The 5,000-nt window shown below is 45.4% G+C and overlaps 1 non-coding gene across 1 annotated transcript; it reads right to left on the reverse strand.

Annotated features, from left to right (window-relative positions):
* Positions 1-2,153: 2,153 nt before the first annotated feature.
* Positions 2,154-2,311, reverse strand: LOC131873435 (5.8S ribosomal RNA). The gene has a single exon (XR_009371389.1). It is a non-coding gene; the product is annotated as a 5.8S ribosomal RNA (ribosomal RNA).
* Positions 2,312-5,000: the final 2,689 nt, after the last annotated feature.

Here is a 5,000-nt window from a genome sequence, read left to right on the forward strand (position 1 = left end):
CTCCTTAGATGATTCCAACTTCCATGGCCACATCCTTGCTGTCTTCAGCGGGTCACACCTTTTATGGGATCTCATGAGTGTAGCTAACGACTAAATCTCTTTCGTCGCTCTTATCGGCAACTTTAACTTTGCTTTCGGTTCATCCCGCATCGCCAGTTCTGCTTACCAAAAATGGCCCACTTAGCGCTCAATATATTCGATCTAAACACGGCTTCAATCAAGCAAGTCGTGCATCTCACCCATTTAAAGTTTGAGAATAGGTCGAGCGCGTTTCGCGCCCGAGTCCTCTAATCATTCGCTTTACCAGATGAAACTATTTCAACAGCGAACGCTAGCTATCCTGAGGGAAACTTCGGAGGGAACCAGCTACTAGATGGTTCGATTAGTCTTTCGCCCCTATACCCAGGTCTGACGATCGATTTGCACGTCAGAATCGCTACAATCCTCCACCAGAGTTTCCTCTGGCTTCAATTTGCCCAGGCATAGTTCACCATCTTTCGGGTACCAATCAGGTATCTCTTTGCTCCGCTCGGCAAGTAATTTTACTTACATTGCCCTGAGAACAGGCACATGTTGCGCGTCCAGGCTAGTTTAGCCACAAACGATCACATGATTTGATTTCTCTGCGCCTTCAATCGCTGAGTCGAAACTCAACTATCTGGCCTAATCAAGACCGATCGACTCGATACCTAATTAGACTCCTTGGTCCGTGTTTCAAGACGGGTCGTTCGGAAAGCCGACCTACTCACTGCCAATCATTGCAAACCTACCAACACTTACACCCAATCGTAGCACGCCCAAACAACATACAGCCAAGTCGGCACCCGATTAGATAGAAGCTATACAAGCACCACGGGTTGCCCCAATGGTAGCAAGCAAGTCTAAATTCAAAGATACCAAGCTTAAAGACCACATGGTCAAACGTGTAGGCGCAAGTGCCGTTGGCCGCCTTCTATGCAACGCTCACTAGGAGCGATTTTCATTTTTCCAGTCAGTATTTGGTTCATAGTTCACCTGCTTCAGCCCAGCAACACAAACGCAGCAAGCCGCGCACATGCTACTACTAACTGAAACAAACAAATGCTTCGCCATCCAACAGGACTCTCACTTGCGATCAAGCCACTATCAAACAACTGTGCCCATCACCAATCGTCTAACTGGTTGCAGTGTACGCTTACAACATTGGTTAAGCGCGAGAATACACTCAGGCCTCTCGACCCAAGCTGAACTCCGCCCAACTCAACGACGAAACGACTTCGTGGCTCCGATTCGTTTGCCAATTAACGGTTTCACGCCCTCTTAACTCTCTCTGCAAAGTTCTATTTCAACTTTCCCTCACGGTACTTGTTTGCTATCGGTGTCGTAGCCCTATTACATAGCCTTACGAGTAGTTTACCTCGCACTTTAAGTTGCACTCTCAAGCAACTCGACTCTAACAAATCTAACGCACCCGAAAGTACGCTATGCCGCAATTCGTAATACCAATGCCTGCACGGTATAGGGCTTTCACCCACTCTGGCTCAACCAGACGCCCAAGTTGCCCCAAGCGCCTAGTCATTTGCAATTAGTCCAAGTCAATGGAACTTGCATGCTAGGCTAGGAGTAGCAGAACCCTTGCGAGCTCAACTACCAATGATATTACTAAACATCACGGTTTGTAACGCTGCACCGCTCAATAGCCTCGTCGGTTAACGACAATCATCCCGAAAGACAACCATCCTATTGAGCCTTAGCGCTAGGCTTCTTCCTGTTCAGTCGCCCTTACTGGGGAAATCGCTTTTGCTTTCTTCTCCTCCGCTTAATAATATGCTTAAATTTAGCGGGTACTCTTGTCTGATATGAGGTCGATAAAAGTAAATTCGTTGCTTGCACAATCTAACGTTAAAGCTCGCACTTCATCGACCATTGGTGCACCATCGCAACAAGTTCAAATTGACACTTGCGCTAGGTAAGTCGATGCGCTGTTCAAAAACGCCATCTTTAATTATGCTAACACGTCATTTAGGTTCTGTTTTCAATAGTAGCCAAACTACTTTCCAAAAGTCAAGCTATTACCCTTGACCAATGGTCAGCAACTAAGGCCTTCTATCCTGGATCTAAGCTCCAGTTATCCTTGGTTTGAGCTAACAAGCCAAGTAGGTTTCAATTCTAACCGACCCTCATACAGGCAAGGCTCCAGTTATTGCTAACCAGAGCCGCAATGTGCGTTCGAATATCAAGCGCTCAGTTAATTCTGCAGTTCGCGCCGCCTATCGCAGTCTAGCTGCGTTCTTCATCGATCTACGACCCAAGTGATCCACCGTTAATTGTGATTCTTTTCTATTATTTCGTCTATTTCATTGTATAATTTAAATTTGTTTCGCGCAGTTTACTCCATCCGGAGATCCACCACTTGATTTTATAGTTTGTGCTCTTTCGAGCAAACTCTCTCATGTAAGAGTTCTAATAACAATTGTGTGCGCATGTCCGAAGAACTACACACACAACTGTTGTTAAGTTACTTGTAATGATCCTTCCGCAGGTTCACCTACGGAAACCTTGTTACGACTTTTACTTCCTCTAGAAATTTGAGTTCGACAGACTTCCCCGCCAACCCAGAAGAGTTGCCTCTCCCAATGGCCGGCAGGTCCAAATGCCTCACTAAAACTTCCAATCGGTAGTAGCGACGGGCGGTGTGTACAAAGGGCAGGGACGTAATCAACGCAATATGATGAATTGCGCTTACTGGGAATTCCTCGTTCATGGGCAACAATTGCAATCCCCAATCCCAAATCACGGCGTGTATTTTTGATTGCCGTAATCTTTCGACTACGGTTTCTCTCGGCCTGCTAACTAAAGTCACTTTGCCACCGATCCAAGCCAATATTGCTACCAACTTAAACCAAATAGCCAGTTCTCTTTAGACAAACCTCGAACAAGCTCTCTGCACACGCCATTGTAGCACGCGTGCGGCCTAGAGTATCTAAGGGCATCACAGACCTGTTATTGCCTCGTTTCTTACGGCTAAAACACCGTTTATCCCTCTAAGAAGTCCGCTGGCGAGCAGAGAACATCTAAAACGGGCAGCCTGCTGACAAACTAACCCGAAAGCCAATCCACCAACAGACAAAAATCCCATCCAGACTTTTGCGTTCCACAGCGCACCAAACGACTAGTTAGTTGGGTGAGGTCTCACTCGTTATCGCAATTAAGCAGACGTTTCGGAATACGAATCAAGAACGGCCATGCACCACCATCCTCTGAATCAAGAAAGAGCTATCAATCTGTCAATCATTCCAGAGTTCTAATCTAGTAAGTTTCCCCGTGTTGAGTCAAATTAAGCCGCAGGCTCCACTCCTGGTGGTGCCCTTCCGTCAATTCCTTTAAGTTTCAACTTTGCAATCATACTTCCCCCGGAACCCAAACACTTTGGTTTCCCTACGAGAGCCGCTGGGTGGATCATAATGATCGAAGGGTTTTAAGCTTCGATTAAAGGAATCGCAACCCAATTGCTAGTTGGCAACGTTTATGGTTAGAACTAGGGCGGTATCTGATCGCCTTCGAACCTCTAACTTTCGTTCTTGATTAATGAAAATATCCTCGGCAAACGCTTTCGCTTCAGTTAGTCTTGCATCGGTCTAAGAATTTCACCTCTCACGATGCAGTACTGATGCCGCCGCGACTATTTCTTTTAACCATTGCCTCAGTTGATTAGAAAGCTAGCCATCTAAGAGGCGCTTTAAATGACTAAAAGGCAGACACGCTCGACTCAAAACTAAGCTCATGACCAACCAACAAGACATCATCCAGGCTCTGAGGTTTTAAGGCCCCAGGCAACAGAAATGAGAGGATCCAATTGGCTAAAAGTCAAAGCTAAGCATAAAAGCACAAGATGTCACCATTAAAGCCACACCCACAAAGAGACTTTTGATCGCTTTAACCAACTTATTTGTTGTTCTATAAGACCAACAGAATAGAACCGAGGCCGTATTCTATTATTCCATGCAACATTATTCAAGCATAAAGGAGCTTTTACACACCAACTGCCTGCTGTGAGCACTCTAATTTTCTCAAGGTAAACATGCTGAAACATGGATGCTGAGCTCAACAAGTGAGGTCTCAGTAAACCATTGTACCAGCCCGCTTCGCACTCGATTAAGTGACGAAACAGCGGGTTCCTATCAGGGCGAAAACAACCAGCTTAAATGGGAGAGATGCAACTAATGAAAGATGACTCAAGAACCAAACAAACCTTAACGATTGCTGCCCAATAGAGCCCGCCTAAAATTCAACTACGAGCTTTTTAACCGCAACAACTTTAATGTATGCTAATGGAGCTGGAATTACCGCGGCTGCTGGCACCAGACTTGCCCTCCATTTGTTACTCGACTAACTCATTTATAGTCGTCTCATTCCAATTGTACTACTATGTTTAAATAGAAGTACATCGTTATTTTTCTTCACTACATCGCTAATTGTAATCTAGCATTGTGTAAGTTTCGCGCCTGCTGCAGACCTTAGTCCTACTAGCCGTTTCTCAGGCTTGTTCTCCGGAGTCGAGCCCTAACTCCCCGTTACCCGTCATCACCATGGTAGGCAATTATCCTACCATCCACAGTTGATAGAGCAGACACACGATTGATTTGCCTGACAGACTTCTTGCAAAGCCTTTTGAGATGTCAGGTCAGCAACATGGGCTTTCACCCATTATTTACTCAGAGTCACCTTAATTAAATGAATTGATATTGCTATCAACCATTGGTCTTAGTCTAATAAACGCAGAACTTCTCCCGCCTTTGACAGCGAGAGTCGTCCCCTTTGTGCATGTATTAGCTCTAGAATTACCACAGTTATCCATATAAACTTTAAACAATCAAGTAGATTATGACTGATTTAATGAGCCATTCGCGGTTTCGCCCTCATAATCGGAGCTTGAACTTTACATGCATGGCTTAATCTTCGAGACAAGCATACGACTACTGGCAGGATCAACCAGGTAGCATCGAGGTGTTTGAGTAGAA

This window comes from Cryptomeria japonica, unplaced genomic scaffold (assembly GCF_030272615.1).
Source record: "Cryptomeria japonica unplaced genomic scaffold, Sugi_1.0 HiC_scaffold_1717, whole genome shotgun sequence".
In the NCBI taxonomy this organism is placed as follows: domain Eukaryota; kingdom Viridiplantae; phylum Streptophyta; class Pinopsida; order Cupressales; family Cupressaceae; genus Cryptomeria; species Cryptomeria japonica.